Genomic DNA, 14,275 nt, shown 5'->3' with positions numbered 1-14,275 from the left:
GATGCCTGTAGTCCTCATCTGGGAGCAGGAACAGGAGCCATCATCTTCTTGAATGGGTGAAGCAAGATGGAGTGAAGGGAGCAGATTATGGCTCAAGTGCCACAGATACTTTTCTTACTGAGATGTACTCAATTTTCTTAAATAAATGTTTATTCATTTGCTAAATGCCCTGATAACCTTTTTAAAAAATTAATTTATTGATTTTAATTGGAGGCTAATTACTTTAAAATATTGTGGTGGTTTTTGCCATACATTGACATGAATCAGCCATGGGGGTACATGTGTCCCCAATCCTGTACCCCCCTCCCATCTCCCTCTGCATCCTATCCCTCAGGGTCATCCCAGTGCACCAGCCCTGATACCCTGTCTCATGCATCGAACCTGGACTGGCAATCTATTTCACATATGATAATATACATGTTTCAGTGCTGTTCTCTCAAATCACCCCACCCTCACCTTCTCCCACAGAGTCCAAAAGCCTGTTCTTTACATCTGTGTCTCTTTTGCTGTCTCACATACAGGGTTATTGTTACCTTCTTTCTAAATTCCATATATATGCATTAATATACTGTATTTTCCAGTGGTCATGTATGGATGTGAGAGTTGGACTGTGAAGAAAGCTGAGCACTGAAGAATTGATGCTTTTGAACTGTGGTGTTGGAGAAGACTCTTGAGAGTCCCTTGGACTGCAAGGAGATGCAACCAGTCCATTCTGAAGGAGATCAGCCCTGGGATTTCTTTGGAAGGAATGATGCTAAAGCTGAAACTCAAATACTTTGGCCACCTCATGTGAAGAGTTGACTCATTGGAAAAGACTCTGATGCTGGGAGGGATTGGGGACAGGAGGAGAAGGGGATGACAGAGGATGAGATGGCTGGATGGCATCACTGACTTGATGGACGTGAGTCTGAGTGAACTCCGGGAGTTTGTGATGGACAGGGAGGCCTGGCGTGCTGCGATTCATGGGGTGGCAAAGAGTCAGACACGACTGAGTGGCTGAACTGAACTGATACTGTGTTGATGTTTTTCTTTCTGACTTACTTCACTCTGTATAATAAACTCCAGTTTCATCCACCTCATTAGAACTGATTCAAATGTATTCTTTTTAATAGCTGAGTAATACTCCATTGTGTATATGTACCACAGCTTTCTTTATCCATTCGTCTGCTGATGGACATCTAGGTTGCTTCCATGTCCTGGCTATTACAAACAGTGCTGCGATGAACATTGGGGTACACGTGTCTCTTTCAATTCTGGTTTCCTCAGTGTGTATGCCCAGCAGTGGGATTGCTGGGTCATAAGGCAGTTCTATTTCCAGTTTTTTAAGGAATCTCCACACTGTTCTCCATAGTAGCTGTACTAGTTTGCATTCCCACCAACAGTGTAAGAGGGTTCCCTTTTCTCCGTACCCTCTCCAGCATTTATTGTTTGTCGGCTTTTTGATAGCAGCCATTCTGACTGGCGTGAGATGGTACCTCATTGTGGTTTTGATTTGCATTTCTCTGACAATGAGTGATGTTGAGCATCTTTTCCTATGTTTGTTAGCCATCTGTATGTCTTCTTTGGAGAGATGTCTGTTTAGTTCTTTGGCCCATTTTTTGATTGGGTCATTTATTTTTCTGGATTTGAGCTTCATGAGCTGCTTGTATATTTTTGAGATTAATTCTTTGTCAGTTGCTTCATTTGCTATTATTTTCTCCCATTCTGAAGACTGTCTTTTCATCTTGCTTATAGTTTCCTTCGTTGTACAAAAGCTTTTAAGTTTAATTAGGTTCAATTTGTTTATTTTAGCTTTTATTTCCATTAGTCTGGGAGGTGGGTCATAGAGGATCCTGCTATGATTTATGTCAAAGAGTGTTTTGCCTATGTTTTCCTCTAGGAGTTTTATAGTTTGTGGTCTTACATGTAGATCTTTAATCCATTTTGAGTTTACTTTTGTGTATGGTGTTAGAAAGTGTTCTAGTTTCATTCTTTTACAAGTGGTTGACCAGTTTTCCCAGCACCACTTGTTAAAGAGATTGTCTTTTCTCCATTGTATATTCTTGCCTCCTTTGTCAAAGATAATGTGTCCATATTATAGCCTTTTCTGGAGATTTTAAGTGGTTGCTTTTTAAAGTAATGTTTTCACTTTTTGTTTGTGTGTGTGTGTACTGGGGAACATGTCTGCAGAGATCCTCATGCCCACTCCAAAAGTAGATCCTACTACTATATTTTAGCTTGTGGGAGAGGAAAAGAACTCCTCCAAATTCCTTCCTCAAAATGTATAATCAGCTGGAGAATTTTTCAGAGGCTGATATTTTTACTAGTAGTTTATGAAGTTCATGCTTTTAAAAAAATTAGAAAGATATTTGGTTGTCTCTGACCATTGGTATATCTATTTTCCATGTCTTTCTAAAAGTATTGAATGCTTTAGGAAGGATAATTTCAGTGTAAATTGGGGTTTCCTCTTGAAATCATGGCAATCTTTGATAAAATTGCAAGGAGTTTTGTTTGTTCACCAGGATCACTGGAAGTAGGGTTCTTCAGAAGTTTCACTGTAATATATTCAAGGTAGTCATTTATGCCCTTTCACTTCTGAGTCTCTGTAGCACCTGTAGTAAAAACTGTGGTTGGTTCTATTTGTGTTATAATAGAAAATATTGAGCTTCAATATATTATAGCTGTGTTGTTATGTTTTGAGATGCTCTGGAAGATGTATTGGTTTAATAATAGCAGTTATACTTGCACAATAATTGAAACACTGGACCTTAGCTTGATAATGCACTTCATATGTAAATCTATGCCACTGGTGTTTGCACCCTAGCACAACTCTCTCTTAAATGAACAGAAATAAATGTATTTGTTCCAGGTTCACACACTGTAAATCATCATATACAATAGATACATCACCCTTTCTGTCTCTTGATTTCTTTTAATTTTAGGTTAGAAATGTTGACTTTTTAATGAGATTACCATCTTACTTTGAAAGGTAGGGGATTAATTGAGAATAATTTGGCTTGGCTTTTATTTACTATTTTAAGATTAGACTTTCAAGAAGTTATCTTGAGTACTTTTGTATTTATTGAAATACATTACTTTACAATTTATGTGGAAATAACTGTCCTACATAATTATCTTGTCTTTAGGATGAAGTATCAATTTTTCCAAATGGACATGTGGACATGTTTTGTAGTATGTTGTTATTTTTATGTCCTCTAAAATAATAGCTCTGTGTTTAACTGTAAGAAGAACTCACTAGTTACTTTAGAGAGAATTCACAAAATTAATTTGAACAGGTTGAAAGTTATACTTATGGTGTTCTATGTTTTAGGCAAATAGATAGCTAGGCTGTGGCTTTTTTTTTGTTTTTCCTATTATTACCATGGACAGAGACAAGTATCAGAAGCTAACATTTATTCATAGGATAATCATTTTGAAGAAAAGTAACATAGTTCTAAAAATTGAAAGCTTAGAGTCCCTTTCTCCCACTGAGCAGTGATCCCCAAAAATACAATATGGAGAGTTGGACCAAACATTTGTGATTAATACCAAGCTGATACGGTGTTTGTTTTTCTGCATAGAAACCTTTAATAACTATCACATGGAGTTGAGAGTCTTAAATATGGTCAAATTTTTTCAATAAATTACTAAATGTAGTAAGTTGGATTCCTGAATTTGATAATTACAGGAAATATTCTTTTAATTCTCTTTATTTAAGACATCATGAAAAGTAATTTTTATTACTCAAATCTAAGTAAGTTGTCACAAATTTAACTAAGTGAAGACAAAAATGTATATCGCACTTAAACATGATTTTTAACAATATGTGAGAATGTTAAGTTCTCTCTGTGTACTATTTCAGGTCATACAAACACTAAACAAACTTCAAAAGAGTATATAATTTGCCTAATTAAGGTAGTTACAGTTTAGATTTGAATCCAAGATTGTTTGGTTTGAAAAGTTTAATTTCTATTATTTTATCTTAATTAAATATGAGGGAAGCTTATGTAAGATTCAGATACAAAAGTAAAAACTCTTAAAAAGAAGAAATCAAAATGTGAAGATGTGGGAGGATTAAATGAGAGTAAGCATGCTGTTGGAAGACATGGTCTTTGCTCTTGGAAGACATGGTCTATAGTCACATAGCATGCATTTGGGACAATTCCAGAATTCTTGAAAGTTAACTTCCTTCTCTACCCAAAGGGGGATTGTAATTGTCCTGGGTTTCCCACAAAATTTCTGTTTGCAGATCAGTGAGATAATTTATGTGTTATGTACATGTAAGAAAACACGACTATTGTCACTGAGAAGCCAGGAGTGAAAGGCTAGGCATTTGTCTTCAATAAGATATTGGAATGTGTTTGCCCTTTTTCAGGTGGTAAGAAAATGTCAAATTATTTAACACTCTCCTTCTTTTACTTCTGCCCTTCTTTAGAAATAAATTTTTAAATACAGCATGCTACTAACATCACTGAGATGTCTGTGGATGAATAAGAAAATAAGATACTGAAATGAAATGCAAATAAGTTCTAAGGAAACAAAAAAAAAGAACATGATGACTATGGATTTAAAACCTTCTATTTCATTATATGTTAACATGCTATTTAGACGTCAGATATGGTGTCATGGAAAAGTAGAACAGATATTCTTGTGCTGATCAACAATGATTTGAGGGCAGAGAAAGTCTGTACAGTATAATAAACCAATTATGTAGTAAAAGAAAGCAATATATGAATACTTTCTTGAATAAAGGGTGTACTGGAGATGCATTATGGGAGAAGATGTTTATTAACACCTTGAAAACCTGAGGAGGGCTGACTATTGCTTTGTAGTTTAATAATAAAATGGCTTTCAAAGGGATATAGTCAGAGAGCAATTCATTCTTGTAACTGGCAACAGGTATTTCAGATTTGAAAATTATTTAATAATTCTTGCTCTTCATACTAAGAAGGAAACAAAGGGAGACACAGCTATGTATCTTCATTTTGAGGACAGTAAGGTGATTCAAATTTACCAGACTTAATAAAGGTCATTGATGTTGGAGTGGGGTTGGGGGGTGCATCGCTGAGAATGTGGCTCATGTTTAATAGTCCAAGTTATTCTTTCTGTCTATTCATAAGGAAAGTAAGCAAACTGTCTGTTGCAGTCATAATGCTCTTTAGCTGAAGGATTTTACTATGGGCTTCCCTGATAGTTCAATTGGTAAAGAATCCGCCTGCAATGCAGGAGAATCCGGTTGGATTCCTGGGTCGGAAAGATCCGCTGGAGAACGGATAGGCTACCCACTCCTGTATTCTTGGGCTTCCCTTGTGGCTCAGCTGGTAAAGAATCCGCCCACAATGTGGGAGACCTGGGTCCAGTCTCTGGGTTGGGATGATCCCCTGGAGAAGGGAACAGTTACCCACTCCAGTATTCTGGCCTAGAGAATTCCAGGGACTTAATAGTCCAAGGGGTCTCAGAGAGTTGGACACAGTTCAGCGACTTTCACTTTCACTTTACCTTGACTCTGGAATAGAATTTTATAGCTAAATACAGGGTCTGGAGTTAGAATAGATTGGAACTCTTCTTCTGTGAGTTACAAACTTGGTGATCTCAGCCAAGAGTTCTTGTCTTGTTTATTTTTCTTCCACCATACTGCAAAAATTATGCATGTAAAATATTTTGCTAAATATCAGTACCAGAACTAGTTATTTCTACTATAGGTTTTATCTACATTTTTCAACATTGCTGTAATGATCATTTTCATTAAAGTACATTTGATTCTCCATACTCTTTAATAGGTGCTTAAAAATATCTGCTGAATGAATGAATGGATAGATAAGTAGATGGAAATTACTTTCAAACTTGTTGTAAGTAGAAAGGTTGTGTAACACTGTATGTGTAAAATTTAAGCTTACATTTTTTCCCAAAGCTTTTTATCTGTAGTGCAGAATTCCAGAAATGCATGATCTTTTTGCTCAAATCCTTTGCTACATAAAACTCCAAAGAGTTCAGGGATTAGAAATTTTCAAATTATACAGATAGGAGAATACTTTCTATGGAATGAAATTGACTCAACATTTGGCCCTTTATATATTTGTGATAATGAATGTATATTAGCCCTTTAAAAAATTCAGGCTTTTATTATTCAAAGATGTATTATTATTTATGTAGTCTACAGCACTTTTTTATGAGCAATAAGCAATCTAGTGTATTATATTAACAGTGTTATTTGGGAGAAGAGAAATCAACACATGTAAGTTCATTAAAACCAGATGCTCTTTTTTCCAAACTAGCCTTTAAGTGAAAGATATTAATAAAATAAAATAGATATAGCATGTAATATATATATGCATATGTATATGCATATATACATATTTCAGCAGTGAAATGTGACATTATTCACCAAATTCCTCATGGTATTTTATTTTTGCATCTTATAACCTAGACTGATGTTTATTGGATAAATTTAGAAAGCTAATGCCTCATTTTATGCAAGAGAGGTGTAAGATTAAGTAGAGTAGAAATCTTGCTAATTATCACTTCTCTGATCTACACACCTGATACTTTTTGCAAGAAGATTTTAGCAAATCTTAAAAGGAGGTCATATATCAAAGCATTCTTTTTATACTGTCATAGTTAAGTAGAAATTTGAAAAAAATATATGTATTTGCCATTTTTGAAAATAGGCTTGGTATATATATTTTATAATGTTACTGATTAAATATAACATCAAGAAATGAATTGCTAGGAAATATCTTATATGATTTCACTCTGTTCTCTTTACTATTCTTCACAATAATATTTCCATATTTATTTCCAAACTTTTGTAGGAAAGTTTGGCATTACATATACATCAAAACCTGTGTGTCTCAGAAGGTAAAGAATCCTCTTGCCAGTGCAGGAGATGTGGATTTAATCCTTGGGTTGGGAAGATACCCTGGAGAAGGGAATGATAACCCACTCCAGTATTCTTGCCTGGAGAATTCCATGAACAGAGGAGCCTGGCAGGCTACAGTCCATGAGGTCACAGAGTCAAACATGACTGAGCAACTAAGACATACATTATAGATATTAAAAAAAAACTTTGTATATATATATGGAATATGTAGTGTTTAGATGCTCACAAAAGATTCACACAACTAGATGTTACAGAAAAACCTGAATGAATATTTTGGCCAAGCCAATATTTTTATATTCCAAAAGGTAGAAATCATTCCAGATGCATTCTTTACTACAATGCAATAATATTTTGAACTTATCAAAAGAACTGACAAAAAGGAATCCATGGCCAGTAAATCATCTAAAATGCTTGTAAAAAAAAAAGTTATTAAAAGCAAGTCAATACTGGGGGTTATCGCTAAACATTTAACCAGAGTGTCTGATGCCACATGGGCTAATACTCCTGCTCCATATTTGGTCAGCTGTGGGTTTGAATCCTATATCTGCTCTTACTACATGTTACTTTGACTAGTTTACTTCACTTTACATAAGGTAATCAGCATCATCTACATAACCAGTAAATATACTTAATAGAATGTCTGTACAAAGACACCCAGGAAATATATTTATCAGAGGAAAACAGGTACTCTTAAGCACACTAATTAAAAATATGAAAGACAAGAAATAAACATTCAACGCAAGTACATTTAAAAAGAAAATGCATTAAAAGGACAGAAGAATGGAATTAATGAAAATGGAGTCATTAATGAAAAAGATGACTAAATACCACATTGATTTGATCAATAGAATCTAAGTCTCTTTCTTTGGAAAGATCAATTAACAAACAACCAAGAAACTTTAAAATCTAAAAACAGAATTCATTAACAAAATATTAGAGGTGAATGTACAATAAATGTATTGTCTTTCCTATATATCGGTAGCAACACACCAGACAATAAGATGGGGGTTAAAAGAACACATTCACAAAAGCAATGATAACTACAAAAAATAGTCAGGACTAATCTTAATAAGTAACTTGCAAAACCACATAATTGTTGTTTAGTTGCTAAGTCATGTTCTACTCTTTTGTGTCTCCATGGACTGTAGCCCTCCAGGCTTCTCTATCTATGGGATTTCCCAGGCAAGAATATTGGAGTGTGTTGCCATTTCCTTCTCCAGAGGATCACCTGACCCAGGGATCTAACCCTTAATTCTTCCATGTCTCCTGCTTTGCAGGCAGATTCTTTACCACTGAGCCACCTGGGAAGCCCTTATATACAGAATGTAAAACTAAAATCACTGCAGATGGTGATTGCAGCCATGAAATTAAAAGACATTTACTCCTTGGAAGGAAAGTTATGATCAACCTAGACAGCATTTTAAAAAGCAGAGACATTACTTTGTTCACTAGAGGTCCATCTAGTCAAGGCTATGGTTTTTCCAGTAGTCATGTATGGATGTGAGAGTTGGACTATAAAGAAAGCTGAGCGCTGAAGAATTGATGCTTTTGAACTGTGGTGTTGGAGAAGACTCTTGAGAGTCCCTTGGACTGCAAGGAGATCCAGTCAGTCCATCCTAAAGGAGATCAGACCTGGGTGTTCATTGGAAGGACTGATGTTGAGGCTGAAACTCCAATACGTCGGCCACCTGATGCAAAGAGCTGACTCATTTGAAAAGACCCTGATGCTGGGAAAGATTGAGGGCAGGAGGAGAAGGGGATGACAGAGGAGGAGATGGTTGGATGGCATCACCGACTCAATGGACATGGGTTTGGGTAGACTCTGGGAGTTGGTGATGGACAGGGAGGCCTGGTGTGCTGCAGTTCATGGGGTCGCAAAGAGTCGGACACAACTGAGAGACTGGATTGAACTGAACTGAACTGAAAACTTTGTAATGCATACACACTGAGAACTGGCTGCATAAAGAAGATACACACTAGTGTTCTCTACTCTTCCAAACTAAATTGATTAACTTTAGTCTATTTTCATTTGTTGAAGATATAGGGATTTGCCTAGGAATGTTCTTTTCTGTTAATGATTGTTAATATTTTTAAGATGTTTAATATTAATCTCTTGCTTGGTCTCTGATATCTTCCATGCAGCTGATACTCATGAAACCCTATATGCTCTTTACCAAACGACAGTCTAAATTTATGCTAGATTTCAAGATATTGAAAATGTATTTCAAGGATCATTAAACAAGAGAGAACATAGATACACAAAGTTAGCACACCCTGTCTATGTCTGTTGTTTTGATAATAGTGATGATAGGAGCAGCTTCAAAATATCGTGACAGTTTATTCAGGGGGACAAAAATTAAATATCCAAAATTTGTAAGTTCTTTAGAAAGTGACAAACAGACAGGGTTTCCTATATTAAGGAAAATAAAGATACTTAAAATGGTGAAGTTTGGCATAAATATCGTATTTGGCACACTTAAAAATATCCAATATAACTTATGGACTTAAATAAACTTTAAGTGGCAAGTCAAAGTCAAGATAACACCAAAAAATTGTGGAACATTTATTCTGCTATCACCAAAGTGCCATCTTTTTAAATACAGGATGGTGGGTGATGATATAACAGTTGGGTGATATAAATGATCCTCTTGAGTTTCCACATTGTGATTAAAAAATAATCAGAAGCTCGGGAAACAGAATTGTTTTAAGTAGACTAAATGAGTCAGGCTCCAGAAATTTGCTTCAGTTTAATTGTCTGAGAAAGACAGCAGCTGAGTGTGACATGCAGTTGTAGGAAATGAGACCTTTATTTTGTTGCTGTTTGCAGGGTTTTTGTTCGTTTTTGGTGGTGCTTCTAAGCAATGCTTGTTGAAGAATGTTTGTTCAGCAGGCAGTTTACTAAATGTTCTTGACACTCATTAAAATAGCAATGGTTGAAAAATCAGTGGAAGAAAAGGTCCATGTTACAGTCATCCCACAACATGTGGATAGTAATCGGAGTAGCTAAGGATCTATTATGAGTATGTAGCCACAATATATGTGCTTTCACACATATACCCTGTATCATAAAATCTTTCATCTGTATTGCAAGGTAAAAGATTTAAAATTAATGAAAAATAAAGTTCACTTAGATCTAGCTTACTTTTTAAGTGGAATGAAATCTGGCTGTACCACAGTTTTGATGTCAATCTGCTTTTTCTTCCTGTTTACACTTTGCAAGAAGAAGAAGCCTCAGCTGGAAAATTGGCCCATAATCACAACTTATTAAGCTTTTACTGATATTGCAATAGAAGTAATGGGTTTTTAATGAGCTTATCCATTTTAGCACTTATGTAATTTATTAACTCTTTTCTTTTCCATGTTTTGTATATGAACTAACAAGTTGGATTTAATACTTTTCTTTACCGAACTTTTGAATTCTCAGAATTCACTAACAGCACTGTTTCAAGTTATTGTTGATTATTTTATTAAGCATAGTGAGTAACTTGGATGTTATTGTAGGGCTAGATGTACTATTCATATGAAGGAATAGTCAAGTTCAAAATGCTTGTCCCACCTGTGGCATGATACCTGCCTTATACAGATCTGACAGAGGAGAAATATCAACTTTCACAGAAACAAGGGTAGGATTACTGTTTTCAGGAAAGTAAATTTAAAATATTGCATGTTGCATGAATTTTTCTTTGAGTCCACTGCTGGCACAATTAGTAGATAAACAGTAAGGCTAAGAATCTCCATGGGGATTAACCATGGCACTAGAGAAACTAGAATGAGAGCCTTGGAGTTGGGGTTCAGCCCAGTGGAATATCTGAAGTGGATGTCTTGAAGATGAGTGAGAAGAGGTTGGGAATGGGGAGCCATGGCAAAGGCAGACAAACACCATAGTTTTCTACAATATGTTTTATTCTGGTGGATAACTTACCAAACTGAAAGAAACCATTTAGGAAACTTTTGGCTATTAGTTTGTCCATGTCATGTGGGAAATAAATTATTGATATTCCAGAAAGTATTTTATGGAGATTATAACTAAATAATAATGGGCGTACTTGTAAATTAGTATTCTTAATTGCCTTTGTAAATTTCTGTTTTTCTTAAGAGAAATACCAGCCATGAGACTGTTTTATATGTGTATATAGCCTTTTTTAAAACATTGAAGTAGTTGATTTACAATGTTGTATTAATTTCTGCTATAGAAGAAAGTGATTGAGTTATACGTGTGTGTGTGTGTGTGTATATATATATATATATATATTCTTTTTAAATATTCTTTTCCATTATGGCTTATCACAAGATATTTAATGTAATTTCCTATGTTACCCAGTAGGAACTTGTTGTTTATCCATATTATATATATAGTAGTTTGCATCTGCTAATCCTAAACTCCTAGTCCATCCTTCCTCCATCCCCCAGGCAACCATAAATCTATTTTCTGTATCTGTGAGTCTCTTTCTGTTCTGTAGATAATTTCATTTGTGTCATTTTTTTTTAAATTATTTTTTTGAATTTCAGAATTGCTTCTTCATTTTTATTTTGCATTACTGGCCATTACGGAGCATAGAGTTCCTTGCGCTATACAACAGATTCTTATTAGTTATCTGTTTTGTCTGTCATATTTTAGATTATACATATATATATATATATTTTATTTTTACAGTTTTGTTATTTACATGACAGCTATATCTGTTGCCTTGTGAACAAAGATGTCAAATATTGCAATAAGTAAATGGAAAGTGTGTTGACCTTTTTGTTGAAACTAACAAATTAGTCCATTTCCATAAAAGTTCTTTTCAGAAAAGTTTTTTATTTTGAATTGGTACCACACTGATTAGGTCCTTTGATTTTCTCAAAGACCCTGCAAATTAAATCCAATAATTTCATCATGTCTATATGCAATAGGGTACCAGATCTTATATGATTATATTATCCACATCTTTAAGATACAGGCATTCACATCAAAGCTATGATCACACTCCAAAAACTAAAGGACTTCAGAAAGATGTGTATCTTCAATTCTAATGTTATGTCCTTTACCCTCAAGGCATGCACATGAACAGGAGCATATATTTATTAAGAGTTCTATTAAAATAGATAGACAATTAAAAGTAATGTTTTGGGGTAATTCAGAATTTGCAAAATGCCATTCGAAGAAATTTTAAATCCTTTCCTAAACAAAATAATCTAGCCTACTTTAATGAACTGAATGAAAATTTCTAATAGCTTGTTCATGTTATGGAATAAAAGCATAGGTGTTAAATCCCAGAGTGTGAGAGTGAACCAGTTAATCAGACATCTGATTTTACACGCCATACTAAGATCCAGGTGTTAAAATGCTCTGGAGAAGAACTTGGTCAGGCAGTATAACTTCTATTCATTAGGTCTCTTACACCACTTCTTGGCGGCTGCCCTGCCGCCAGTATGAGTCATTAGCACGAGTCCAAAATTGTGTGAAGAGAGATCCATGCTTTTGTCCTGTGAAAAGTCTTTTCAGTACAATCAAATTTGCTTCATGGTGTAATCTCACAGCTTGTGCAGTAGTCACTGACAGCTCACAGCACTGTTGTTATTCAAGGCTAAGCAGATGAGAGAGACATAAATGACTAATAACATGCAGGAAGTTAAGGTCTTCAAAGTAGCAGACTAATTGTGCATCTTCATGTAGTGAATGGTTCAAAACAAATTAAAATTTCCTGACCACCGGAGGCAAAAACGATGCCAGGCAGATCGGTTATATCAAATTCTTGTAGAGTGGAAATTTCCTTAATAAAATGTCACAGAAGGAAAGAAAATAGTGTGAATAATGTAAATAGACTAGAATGTAAAATACAATATCAAACCCAGTAGAAATCAAATAAATATAAACAAAATAATACGTTTAGTTTGACTTTGCCTAAAATATGGCCAAAATAAAAGAATCTTAAGATTTCATGTTGGTGAACACATAGAAGTGGATAATCTCATGTATTATAAATTAAGTGTAAATTTCTCAATATGTATGTTTTTCTTTAAAAAATTACAGTGTCTTTTGGTCCACTGACTACACTTCAATTATCCAAAAAGACTTGGAGAATGAATTTATGGCTGCTTGAGGTGAAGGATGCAGGGAGGGATAGTCAGGGAGTTTGGGATGGACATGTACACACTGTTATATTTAAAATTGATAACCGACAAGGACTACTATATAGCACATGAAACTCTGCTCAGTGTTATGTGGCAGACTGGATGGGAGGGCAGTTTGGAGAAGAATGGATACCTGTATATGTATGGCTGAGTCTATTTGTTGTCCACCTGAAACTATCACAAAATTGTTAATTGGATAAACCCTAACACAAAATAAAAAGTTTTAAAAAATAAAAAGGCAAAAACAGGTACTAATAAAAGATGCACATATATTTTTACCATGATGCAACACTGTTTTTAAAGCAGTAGTAAATATGTTGTGACTTGAATGTTTTAACATTCAAAGGAGGGAATTGACTTCTTTCTTTACGGAGTGAAGTTTTGTAAATGTTAACACATGCATAACACCTGTAATCAGGATACAAAATGATTGTATTACCTCAAGAAACTGCCTTATGGTATCCTTTATATTCATTTCCTCCCTTCACCCCAAACCTCTGGCAACTACAGTGTTCTCCATCACCAAAATTTTGCCTTTTCGAATGTCATATAACTGAAGCATCCAGTAAGCGATCGGTTGAGACATGCTTCTCTCGCTCCGCATAACGCCTATGGAATTTATCCAAGTTATTGTGCATAACAAAAGTTTGTTCTTTCTCTTTTTTACCTCTCAATATTATTAAATCATTCAGACGTACAGCAGTTTGTTCATCTATTCCCTTACTAGAGGCCATTTGCATTGTTTGCAGTTTTGGACAATTACCTAATTGTTATAAAAAAATAAACTGCCCTAAACAATTTTATGTGTTTTTTGTGTGGACATAAGTTTTCACATCTGTAGAGTAAATACCTTGGACTGAGATTTCCAGATCTTAAAATTAAGTGCAGGTTTAATTTTGAATAAATTGCCAAACAGTTTTCCAAAATAACTGTACCACTTTGAAGTCCAACCAGCAGTATATAAGAGAGCCAACCAGAACACCTGGAATTGTCAGTATGATATTTTATTCAGAAAGTCTAATAGGTGAGTAGTGGAGCACATTGTGGTTTGAATTTTTGTTTGCCTGATGGCTAATGATGTTGAATATATTTTCATGGTCTCATTTAACATCCTGATCACATATTGGTGATGTGTCTGTTAATATCTTTACCTATTGTTTTGTTGAGTTATTTTCTTATTACTGTTTTTAAGAGTGCTTTGTATATTATACTTAGATATGTGACTTGCAAATATTTTCTCACAATATTTACCTTGTCCCTTTCATTAGCTGTGTCTTTTCCAGAAAGAGATTTTAACTT

At 34.8% G+C, this 14,275-nt stretch overlaps 1 pseudogene; it reads right to left on the bottom strand.

The window, feature by feature from the left end:
- LOC133229272 (large ribosomal subunit protein bL9m-like) overlaps positions 1 to 13,580 on the bottom strand; it is a 91,402-nt pseudogene extending 77,822 nt beyond the window's left edge.
- Positions 13,581 to 14,275: the final 695 nt, after the last annotated feature.

The sequence above is a fragment of the Bos javanicus genome, chromosome 17 (assembly GCF_032452875.1).
Source record: "Bos javanicus breed banteng chromosome 17, ARS-OSU_banteng_1.0, whole genome shotgun sequence".
Lineage (NCBI taxonomy): Eukaryota > Metazoa > Chordata > Mammalia > Artiodactyla > Bovidae > Bos > Bos javanicus.
This window is presented reverse-complemented; position numbering and strand designations above follow the sequence as displayed.